This window comes from Cetorhinus maximus, chromosome 3 (genome assembly GCF_964194155.1).
Source record: "Cetorhinus maximus chromosome 3, sCetMax3.hap1.1, whole genome shotgun sequence".
Taxonomy (NCBI): Eukaryota; Metazoa; Chordata; class Chondrichthyes; order Lamniformes; family Cetorhinidae; genus Cetorhinus; species Cetorhinus maximus.
In genome coordinates this window covers 186,567,812-186,580,612 of record NC_135881.1, presented here as the reverse complement: position 1 = coordinate 186,580,612, position 12,801 = coordinate 186,567,812, and the positions used below count along the sequence as shown (strand labels likewise).

At 44.4% G+C, this 12,801-nt stretch overlaps 1 protein-coding gene across 2 annotated transcripts in view; it reads right to left on the bottom strand.

Moving 5' to 3' along the window:
- Positions 1-2,126, bottom strand: part of exoc3 (exocyst complex component 3) — a 30,644-nt gene extending 28,518 nt beyond the window's left edge. For both annotated transcript variants that reach the window (XM_078539418.1, XM_078539419.1), the window contains exon 1: positions 1,949-2,126. The gene's annotated coding sequence lies outside the window, so the exon portion shown is untranslated. The remainder of the gene's footprint in view (positions 1-1,948) is intronic.
- Between the last annotated feature and the right edge of the window lie 10,675 nt (positions 2,127-12,801).

Genomic DNA, 12,801 nt, shown 5'->3' with positions numbered 1-12,801 from the left:
CTGTCTTAAAAGGGAGACCTCTTATTTTTAAACCGTCCCCTAGTTCTAGACTCCCCAACAAGTGCTCCCAATATCAACCCTATCAAGTTCCCTCAGGATCTTAAATGTTTCAATAAGATCACCTCTCATTCTTCTAAATTCCAATGGATATGGGCCCAACTTGTTCATAAGATAAGCCCCTCATCCCAGTGAACCTTCTCTGAACTGCTTCTAATGCAATTATATCTTTTTCAAATAAGGAGACCAAATCTGTACACAGTATTCCAGATGTGGTCTCACCAAGGCCCTGTACAGTTGCAGTAAAACTTCCCTACTTTTATATTCCATTTCCCTTGTAATAAATGTCAACATTCCATTTGCCTTCCTAATTATTTGCTGTACCTACATACTAACGTTTTGAGATTCATGTACCAGAACACCCTGATCCCTCTGTACCACTGAGTTTTGCAACCTCTATTTAAATATTATGCTGCTTTTCTATTTATCCTGCTGAAGTAGACAAGTTCCAATTTTCCCACATTATACACCATCTGCCAAATTTTTGCTCACTTACTTAACCTTGCCTATATCCCTCTGCAGACTCTCTACCTCCTCAACACTTACTTTCTTACCAATCTTCATTAGCAAATTTAGCTACCATATTTGGTCCCTTCATCCAAGTTATTGATGTGGATTGTAAACCGTCGAGAAAACCACTGATCCCTGTGGCTGTCAGATCCACTAGTTACAGCTTGCCAACCTGAAAATGACCCATTTATCCCTACTCTCTGCTTCCTGTTAGCTGACCAATCCTTTAGCCATGCTAATGTTACTCCCTACACCATGTTGTATTACCTTGTGTAGTAACCTTTGTTAGCATGGTTCAAGATACAATTACTAAGTGCCAACATCTCTCAGTGGCAGCATTCTCACCTCTGAAGGTCAGAAGGTTGTGGGTTCAATTCCCAATATAAGACCTGAGTGCAGAAACTAACCTGACACTTCAGTGCTACACTGAGGGAATGAATCATCAGCCGCCTTTCTGCTAAGACATTAAACCAACGCTTGGTTTACCTGTATATGAAGCTGCCAATTGTATGCTCCCAGATGCCATCTCCATTTTGAAACTACAATACTAGAAATCAGTGCACATTAGCCAACTAACTGAAACCAAAGGATGAGAGTGTGCTGGACTGAGATTCTGACATCACCCTGGATTGTTGGACTCTTAATAACACATTCCACCAACTCCAGAACAGTAGTAACTAACAGCACACAGGCGACTCATAACACAATAGTGTGGTGCAGGAGTGACACTGAATGCCAGGCACTGGAACTGTAATGATATCTATTGTCAGATCCTAGAATTGAAATGACTTCCATTGTCAGATCCTGGAACTGTAATGATCTCTGTTGTCAGATCCTAGCACTGTAATGACTTCCATTGTCAGATCCTGGAACTGTAATGATCTCTGTTGTCAGATCCTAGAACTGTAATCCATTGTCAGATCCTGGAACTACAATGATCGCCAGTGTCAGATTCTGGAACTGTAATAATGCAAATTGCAATTGCAAATGATCGCCATTGTCAGGCCCTGAAACTGTAATGACACACATTGCTGGATTTTTCTCGAATGTAATAACAAATTGCTAAGCTGAGACGCGACAATGATAACAAGTCCTGGAGCATGAAACTGCGACAAACACAGAATCCAAAGCCTCAGGCTGCAGCACCAACATTTAACCAGACCCAGTGAGTCCAATGTCACCGATTGCCTGACGCTGGGGCTCTAACCCGCATCCCCCGCCCCCTACCCCCCCAGCTGCATTGAAATGAAATGCCAGAGCCTAAGGCTGCAATGACTCTGATTGCCCGACCCTGGGCGGAATAACACCACACTTGAGCTTCCTTGACCACCCCATCCACAGGCCAGGCCCTACCCCCCCGCGGCTGCCCAGGGCCTCTTACCTGCTCAGGGTACAGCGACCTCTAACAGCACCAGAGGCGGTGGGGGAGGGGAGGAAAGGCGAGACAACAATAACGGCATAAATCGGAACCAACATTCAAACCGGGCCAGCGCGCGGCCCCCGCGACGCCGCCCTACAACCGGCCAGGTCGGAAACTGCGGCGGCCGACGGGTAATGTAGTTCGCTGGCCCTCCAGGAGAACTACACATCCCAGCATGCACGGCGGCTGACACAGGTACTTCCGGCCTTGGGGCTTGGGGCGGGCCAATCACATCAATACATGACAAGAACTCAAGAATTAGGAGCAGGTCCAGGACATTCGGCCCCTAAGATCACGGCTAACCCGATTATAGCTTCAAATCTATTTTGCTGCCTGCAACCCCATTCCCGCCCCCCTGCCCAACTTAACTCTTTGCCAAACAAAAATCTAACTCAGCCTTGAACATATTCAATGGCCCAACCTCTGCACTCTGGCCCAGAGAATTCCACAGACTAACAAATGACCCTCTGAGAGGAAAAAAAATCATTTCAGTCTTAAATGGGAGACCCCTAACTTTGAAATTGTGTCCCCTAGACCTAGATTCCCCCACAACAGGAAACATCCTCTCAGCATCCATCTTGTCACATCCGCATAGGATCATATGTTTCAATAAGATCACCCCTCATTCTCCTAAACTCCAATGGGTATAGGCCCAACCTGCTAAACCTTTCCTGTAAGACAGACCCTTCATTCTGGGAATCAGCCAAGTGAAACTTTTCTGAAATGCTTCTAATGCAATTATGTCCTTTCTAAAGTAAGGAGACATGAAAATGTGAAGGGGGCGAATCCAAATGTCAAAGGCACATAATTAGAGATATTTCTCAGACAGCCAGAAGTTAACTGCCTCATGAAAGAATATTTCTATGTCAAAAAAACATGCTTACTGTTTATTTTAAGCACTATTATGCTTACACAAAATTTACAGCTCATTAACAATGATTTGGCCCGGCTGGCATATGCCCGTGTTTAGTCTCCAGATGAAGAGCCCTCTCATCCTACTTCATCTGACCCTATCAACCAATCGTGCTATTTCTTTCTCCCGCATGTGTTTATCTAGCTTCCTTTTCAAGGCATCTACGCTATTTGCCTCAACTACTCCTTTGTGGTAGTTACACATTCTAGACACTCTCTGGGTAAAAGTTGTTTCACAATGAATAGAACTACAGAGTGATATTTCAACATACTATAATTTCCCCAAAAGTCATTTCAAATCACCAAATCCTGTTTATTGAGACACAGCACTTTAAATGAAACCCATCCTTTCACTGAACACTGGCCTCAGAATTTGACCACACAGGGTCTCTTTTTCAAATTGGCCTCTTAAGTCTACAATGTGTTTGGCAGAAAACGTATGTTCATTATAGTTGGAGATGCACTCTCTGGCAATAAAGTTAAAGACAAAAAATGGCATTCCAGATAGGTATCCATAACAGGTATTAGGACCTTTGTCTGTGCAAATATGGGGCTTAAAGCCTGCTGCAGCACACTGTTTAATATGGAGTTTCCAGCCCCAGCTACGTTCAGGAAAATGTGGCCTACATATGGCCTAACAACCAGCCCTTAAAGGGGTCACTAGAGGCCAAAGGTACGATTTTAAAATGTACATGTATGAATATGGATGTGGGACTCCCCGCCCCTCCCCTTATCCCTCTCCTCCCCACCATCATGCCTGCCAATTCTCTCCTGATCCTGGCCACTGCTGGAGAGGGGCTTTAATCCAAAACCTCAGCAATGAAAGCACAACCAAACTCCTGCACCGTGTGCTTATGTGAATGTAAAGTTATAGCTGGTCATTAAGGTGGGGGAACAAGAGAAGGCTGGGATGACTTTTTCATCAATCCTTCTCAGATAGATCTTCCCTCCAATGTCTTCGAGTTAGTAAGATTATGAACCCATCTCCTAACCCTCAGTGGTCATGGAACTACTAGGTGGTAATTATAACTTTAACCCGGTTGGTGCAATTGGAATCAGGTTGACTTTACATTTTAAACCCCTGTCGAATTTTGGTCCACTTTGAAGTCCATAGAATGTAAAATGGATGGGGTTTAAAATGGACAACTGACCTGATTCTCTTGGCTTCAGGCTGAATAGATTAGTTTAAAATTCATCCCCAACCTTCCCTCCTTCCCAGCACTTCCATTACACATGCTGTGCCACCATAGCTACTGGTGCTTTGATTTCTTGTTCAAGAAGAGAGGGAAGACCACGTCAGAAAAGTACAAAAGCTTACAATATAAATTTCTGAGCTTAAAATTATGCAATTTGGCAGTGAGTCAGAAAATGTTACACATTGTAGGCTGAATTTCTCACGTTGACTGTACTCGTTGAAACACTAACTGTAATTATCATGGTTGGATACTGCAACTCATAATAACCCCATATTGCAACATTTCTGTTGCCTTAAACTGTTGATTGTAGTGCTGAGTGGAACACAATCCACAAATTTAGAAATCTAAACATCTTGTTGAAGTCTGGAGAGTTAGGATTGTGCTCGTCTTTACAAGATTACAGTGTCAGCCGTGGTTCAGTACCGAGTCAGAAGGTTGGGCATTGAAGTCCCACTCCAGAGACTTGAGCACTTAATCCAGGCTTATACTCCTGATGCAGTATTGAAGGAATGTTGCACATCAGAGGCACCACCTTTCAGAGGAGATGTTAAACCAAGGATCCATCTGCCCTCTCAGGCGTATGTAAAACATCTCAAGGCATCATCCGACGAAGAGCAGGGGAATTCTCCCAGGAGTCCAGGCGAACATTTATCTCTTAACCAATATCACTGCAAAAAAATTATCTCATTGCTGTTCATGGGAACTTGCTGTAGATGAATTGTTCCCTATTACATCTTTTCCACATTAGGATAGTAACAACACTTCAAAAGTATTACATTAGTTGCAAAGCACTTTGGTCATAAGAATCTAGAAATTAAAAAATAATCTAGTATCAGTAAAAGTGACTATGAAACTGTCAGATCGTCGTTAAAAACCCTTCCGATTCACTAATGTACTTTAGGGAAGAAAGCTTACCATCCTCACCTGGTCTGTGACCCCAGTGCCACACCAATGTGGTTGACTCTTAACTGCCTTCTAAAGTGGCCTAGCAAGCCATTCAGTTATGTCACCACCTTCTCAGGACAAATTCGAATGGATAATAAATGCTGACCATGCCTGTAACGGCTACATCCCAAGAATGAATTCAAAAAACATGCTGTTAGGAATGTTAGCATTAGGTTTGTGGGTTTGTGTTCAGCATTCCATACATCGCAATGTCCTGATCTCAATCGCATTGTTTGGGCTATGGTGCCTGATGGAAGCCAGGCCACCCTTCCCAGTAACGGAGCATCAGAAAGCATGCAACCAATAACCACGTTCACACATATGTCAGAAATCAAACCATGAGCAGTATTTGTTGGTGCCTGGGAACAGTTTATCAACACTTTATCTCAATTAAGAAAGGCTGTGCAAGCCAGAGGCACCTCAGGAGAAGGAGGGAATGAAAACACATACTGAAGATATAACATGAAAGAGAAAGAGAGAGAGAAAGAGAGAGAGAGGGGCAGTGCTGACCCCAAGATTGCGATCTAGGACTGAGGCAAAGATTCATCATCCAAGTGGAGATAGAATTTGGGATTGGACCCAATGCAGCCAAGAGGAGGTTGGGTCATTGAATTTATGCAAGGCTGAGTTAGATGGATTTCTGATAGACAAAGGAGTCAAGGGTTATGGGGGACAGACAGGAAGGTCGAGCTGAGGCCACAGCCAGATCAGCTATGATCTTATGAAATGGTGGATCAAGTTTGAAGAGCTAAATGGACTACTCTTGCTCCTAAGTCCTATGCTCCCATGTTCCTATATTCCACCTCATGTGAAATACAGGGTACATTCTGATCCAGCAGAAAAGGGAAAACTATCTCCTATTCCCTCAGTCCTCGGGGCAGGGGTGAGGTGGAAGATCCCAGGCTACCCCAGGAATCCCGAAGGAATGTCCTTATCAGGCCCTAAAGGAGCATTTGCCAGTTGACAGCCTGAGGTCATGAAAGGTGCTATATTAATGAAGTTCTTTAAATATATGGCATCACACCCTAAATTTTCCCTTTATCAGATTAGATCAATGTTTTCTTCTGCTTCTCTCACAGCAGAGTTTCAAAATGGTGGCCCGTTTCCATAGACACCTATTATACTCAAGTTACAATTGTTCAGTCCTGGGCCTTGCCATGTGAACATCAGCAAGCAATTTGTGCACATGTAACTTCACAGCATTTGAAACTATTTATTTCAAAGCATCTCTGAATTTTTACTATTAACTCGACAACATGTTTATATAGTGCCTTTAATGTAATGAAACATCTCAGCTGCTTCACAGGAGGGTTTTTTTTATTATTCATTCACGGGATGTGGGCTTTGCTGGCTAGGCCAGCATTTATTGCCCATCCCTAGTTGCCCTTGAGAAGGTGGTGGTGAGCTGCCATCTTGAACCGCTGCAGTCCATGTTGTGTACATACACCCACAGTGCTGTTAGGGAGGGAGTGCCAGGATTTTGACCCAGCGACATGAAGGAACGGCAATATATTTCCAAGTCAGGATGGTGAGTGACTTGGAGAGAAATATCCAGGTGGTGGTGTTCCCATGTATCTGCTGCCCTTGTCCTTCTAGATGGTAGTGGCCGTGGGTTTAGAAGGTGCTGTCTAAGGAGCCTTGGTGAGTTCCTGCAGTGCACCTTGTAGATGGTACACACTGCTGCTACTGTGCGTCGGTGGTGGAGGGAGTGAATATTTGTGGATGTGGTGCCAATCAAGCGGGCTGCTTTGTCCTGGACAGTGTCAAGCTTCTTGAATGTTGTGGGAGCTGCACTCAACCAGGAAAGTGGGGATTATTCCATCACACTCCTGACTTGTGCCTTGTAGATGGTGGACAGGGTTTTGGGAGTCAGGAGCTGAGTTACTTGTCTCACGATTCCTAGCCTCTGACCTGCTCTTGTAGCCACAGTATTTATATGGCTAGTCCAGTTCAGTTACTGGTCAATAGTAACCCCCAGGATGTAGATAGTGGGGGATTCAGTGATAGTAATGTCATTGAACATCAAGGGGCAATGGTTGGATTCTCTCTTGTTGGAAATGGTCATTGCCTGACACTTGTGTGGCACAAATGTTACTTGCCATTCATCAGCCCAAGCCTGGATATTGCTGCATCTTGACATGGACTGCTTCAGTATCTGAGGAGTCGCGAATGATGCTAAACATTGTGCAATCATCGGCGAACATTCCCACTTCTGACCTTACGATGGAAGGAAGGTTATTGATGAAGCAGCTGAAGATGGTTGGGCCGAGGACACTACCCTGAGGAACTCCTGCAGTGATGTCCTGAAGCTGAGATGACTAACCTCCAACAACCACACCATCTTCCTTTGTGCTAGGTATGACTCCAGCCAGCGTAGAGTTTTCTCCCTGATTCCCATTGACTCCAGTTTTGCTAGGACTCCTTGATGCCACACTGGTCAAGTGCAGCCTTGATGTCAAGGGCAGTCAATGAAATATGACACGGAGCTACATAAGGAGATATTGGGCCAGAATACCAAAAGCTTGGTCAAAAAGGGAGGTTTTAAGGAGTGTATAAAAGGAATAAAGTGAGACAGAGAGGCAGTGAGGTTTAGGGAGGGGATTCCAGAGCTTGAGGCCTAGGCACTTCAAGGCATGGCCAGCACTGATGAAGCAATTAAAATTGGAGATGCACAAGAGACCAGAATTAGAGAAGCACAGGTATCTCAAAATGTTGTGGGGCTGGAAGAGATTACAGAGATAGGGGAGGCGAGACCATCAAGGGGTTTGAAACAAGGATGAGAATTTTAAGATCAAGACGTTGCTTGGCCGGGAGCCAATGTAGGTCAGCAAACACAGGGGTGATAGGGGAACAGGACCTGTTCTTAACTTGTAAGTTAAAGTACAGACAACAGAGTTTTGGATGACCTCTAGTTTATGGAGGAAAGAATGTAGGAGACCAGCCAGGAGTTCATTGGAATAGTCAAGTCTAACCTCACTAAAATAATATTCAATTTGCTCACGCAGTGACATTTTATTTTTCCACTGTATATTGTATAACTAAATGTTTGCTCTGTTGAGGCCAAAGATACATCAAAGGGAACAAAAGAATTCAGCTTCATTAACGGGAAGGTAATGGAAATTAATTCAATATTATTTTGTATGTTTTTTTTAAAATATTACATAAATTTCATGAACCATTTCATCAATGGCAAAGGTTAATCAAGGTTTAAAGACAGATGTTTTTTAGACAATTAGATCTTACACTACACTTGGAACTCTGTATTTGATCTGAACTGAAAATGCAGCAGTTTTGATTAGTGTAACATATGGGAACGGGCACAGACAGAGTGGGAAGAGAGATGCCAGATATAAGACCATAAGACATAGGAACAGAAATTAGACCATTCAGCCCATCGAGTCTGCTCCGCCATTCAATCATGGCTGATACGTTGCTCAACCCCATTCTCCCGCCTTCTCCCCGTAACCTTTGATCCCCTTACCAATCAAGAACCTTAGGTCTTAGGTCAAACATAAGTCTAATAAATCAAATGTAACCTTGGATGGCATCAACTATGCAGGGTTTCAATCTCGCCTTCCGTGATTCCATTCACTGGATTCTCGTGTACACCCAAACATCAAGCTACAAGCACAATTTCAGCTCTTCCACTGTGCTGAGTAGAACACTGCTGTTCCTTTGCCAATGACTCACCACCAACTTCACAAGGGCAAGTAGGGATGGGCAATAAATGCTGAACTTGGCAGCAATGCCCACACCACATGAATGAATAAAACCAAACTTCTATGTAGTAATTAACTAACAATAAATCCTCATGTACCAAACAATGAACATGAATAATAGATATTTCCTGGCAACAATGAACCTGAGTTATGAAGAACTGAATAAGATTTATGATTTAAAAAATAAATTCTCTTTCATTTCTTTCAAGAGTTCTTCAGCACATTGTCATGATACTTGGCCAGACCCCCAAGTTGTTGGCAAGATCCAGTTGGGACCAATAACATTTTGCTTAAAGTAGACAAAGTTTGAGATTCAAGACGCTTGCTAATAGAAAAAGCCACAAGATTCCATGGGTTTTGAACAAACAAAAGTAAACTTTACTATACAAGGTCAGAAAGATAAATCAATTTACAATATTTACTTTGCACGCTAACATTCAGGGTTAATATGAGGTACATGTGAATTAACAAGTCAACTGTGGACGAACACACCACACTGCACAATATATGGCAGATGTGACCAAGAGAAAGTCTGTGGATTTCTCAACAACCCACCCAGACATTAGTAACACTGTGAGTCAACCAATCTCGCTGAAGCTCTGTCTCTCCCTCTGACAAATGTTTCCAATCTTCATCTTTGAAGATCTCACCTTGGAATTCACATCCAAAGTCATTCCAACTTGGATGGCATCGGCTATGCAGGGTTTCAATCTCGTCTTCCGTGATTCCATTCACTGGATTCTCGTGTACACCCAAACATCAAGCTACTAGCACAATTTCAGCTCTTCCACCGTGTTGAGTAGAACACTGCTGTTCCTTTGCTCCAATGGCCCGCAGTATGGAGTCATCAACCTTCAGCTTCTTCTTCGATCTTCAGCGCTTCTCTTAAGACCTCTTTGATTACCACGACTTCTCCTGAGCCCGCTTCACTTAAAGTCTGACCCTGCAGCCCTTTCTCTAATTGCTACTGTTCTTATCTTTTTTCTTAACTGAACTAGGACCTGTTTCTGTCCCTTGTCTTTAGCCCTTACCTGGGACTTCCTTTTGGGACCTTTCCCTGTCCCCCTCCCTTGTCCTCTGTCTGAGACACTTGTTGACCATGGCACTCTGCACCCGGTCACTTGACCCTGGTTTTTCGCACCTTCATCCTTTCTATTTATGCACAGGCATGCGGAGCCTGTCCTGGGCCTGAGGAGTGTAAAAATGCAGAACTGCGCATGTGCACGGGTGCACGCACTGAAAGCTGCCTGAAGGCACAGAGCTGCCTCAGGGAGCTGAAGATTTTTAAATACATAAATAAAGAATTGAAAAAAGTTAAAAACAAGTCCCTTCATGTGACTCTGTCATATGAGCAGGGACATGTTATAAATGAGATTCAAACATTTTCATTTTATTTTTAATTCCTGTTGGAAACCTCATCCCGCCCGTGGTTGAGGTTTCATAGAAAATCCAAAGGCCGCCTGGGCTATTCGCCTGCCCGTAAGGTTGGACGAGCAGCAAAAATGTGCATTTAATTATTACTTTAATGGTCTTAATAGACCTGTTAATTGTTGGCAGACGCACTGCCGACTCCAACATGGGCCCACCGACCGAAATATCACGCGGGTGTGCGATGATATCTGGACACTCGCCCGACATCATCGCGTGTCATTTTACGCTCCAGCGGGTTGGGACCGCCCCTGCCTGCTCAGTGAAAAACCCTGCCTGATATCTGTAAACTCACCACCCTATTATCAACACCACTCTACCTAGGGTTGCCAACTCGAGTTTGAACATACTCCTGGAGGTTTCATCACATCACCTGCCACCATCCCCTACCCCCTGACCTCTCATCAGTTGGACCATTCTCTGGAAGCACCGTCTTCTCAAGCTAATTGAAAAGAAACGTGTGGTAAAGTGAGGTACCCTGTCCCTTTAAGACAATGCAAGTGTACTGATCATGTGACAGCACTGACGAATCACTGCACAGCACGGGCAACTGGGAACTGTAAGTCTAGTTCTGAAGGTTTCTGAGTGAGCATGTATGATCTGGTGCTCTGCCCTATGTCTCAATAAACCATCACTGTTTATTCTTACATCAGTCTCTCCCCATTATTGATTGCAAGCAGCAACTGAGGAGAACATATGAAGGCATACAGTTAGAGAGTTCGGTTGACCAATGAGATCATTTACCCAAGACATAAAAGTAAGAGACTCTATGGGCCAAATTTTTAAACAGCAGTGGAGGTGGACGGGCCCTTAATTTCTTGCCACCAGCCTATGTGCCGGTTTGTCAGCATATTCCTGCCTCCAGACCATTTTGGAACATACTGGATCAGAGGGGAGTTGGCTACCTGTCGGCAAATAGCAGGTAGCCAAGTAGATATCATAATGGCCTATTAAAGCCAATCTGCCAATGCTAACTGGAATTTTGCAATCATCATGCAGGCCCCCAAACAAGGCTGAATCATGGATTAGGGTTGGAGGCGGCCACCCAGCAGCAGATTGGGATCCAGCTCCTCATCAACCATTTTGATGCCGCCCCTCCCCTGTGGCCGCGATTGCAGGATGGCCATCGCTGTGGCCACAGGCCGCCCTGTGGAGGTGTTCTGCAGCGGTCTGGCAGCAGTGGCCGGTTTTAATCAAACTTTATCAAAAAGTCTTCAGAGGGCACCTCCATTTGGTGCCCTCAGCCTCCTACATGCATCAGCAACTCCCGCATCTGCCGTTGGGACGGCCAATCTGCAAGTGCTGTGGAGCCTCCTATTGGCCCTCCAGCCTCAGAAGACTGCCAACCATTTTCAATTGGACGGCGAGTGTGGTCCCTGGTCATTAATTGGTCAGCTGATAAAAAATGGTGCCGGACATCAGGTACTGACACAATGTGAGCTGAAAATGAGCCCGACGTTGGGTCCTGAGTCTGGAACTGAAATCCAGCCTTACATTGCCCAACTGGATTAATTTTGACTGACAGCCAAATTGCCTTCCACCCCATCACAAACCACCAATCTCCAATATTTTTACAATTGATAAATGAAAATGTTCAAAGAAAAAGCAAGTAATGCAACTTCTTTAATGCTCCAGTGATTTTTCTCCCAGGTCACTCGCAGAAATGTTCTGATGACTAATCTTCAATTTCTAGAGGCTCCCTGACAAACAGGAGGGTTGCCAGACCTAGATCAGCCCCTACATCACAGGAGCCTAAGGGCCTGAAGCTCCCACCTGTTTCTGGCAGTCCCTTTTAATATGCAAATCAGGGTCCTATTACATACTTAGGACCCAATTACCAGTTTAAGTCCTACACACTGGAGCCAAAGAAGCCATGGAAAGCGATTTTTATTTTCACTACTTCAGCATGGAAGTCACCACCATTTAGCACAGGAATTATTGGGGCCTCAGGCTCCCCCCTTCCCCGTGATCGCTGCTTCCTCCCTGGATTTACTCCATTGCCAGTACGGTGGCATCTGTGGTGTCCAGCATTGACCAGCTCAATCCCAGCAAGCTGCAACCAAATGTCCAGTTTGATGCAATACAATTCGCTGATTCCACTTAAACCAGGGCGGGGCATAAAAATGGCTCCCATCCCATCGCCCTGTCACCAATCTGCCAGTAATGGGCAGAATACTGGCGCACCCCACCCATCTAATGTTAAGATCCAGCCCAAAATATGTGAAACCAGTGTTACCGACTGCGTGAATACCTGAAACACTTGTGGCATATTGAGCATAATGTTTGAAACAGCCCATCCCACCCTGTCAGATGATGCTGCAAGCTTCAGTTAGCATACTAAAAAGACAAAACTCATACAAATTACAGGGGTAATTTTATGCCATCCAGGTCGGTGAAACCTCAATAGATACTTGTCTGCCCCAATCATTTGGAGGCCAAAAGAATCAGCCACGTCCCCAGGCCTACGCCAGTAGACTGAACCCAGAAAGTACAGTCACCTCAGCTCTTTTGATTCAAGAAAGGCTTGCATTTACATAACACCTTTCATTGCTTCAGGACATCCCATGGCACTATACAGCCAATGAAGTACTTTTGAAGTGTTGTCACTGTTGTT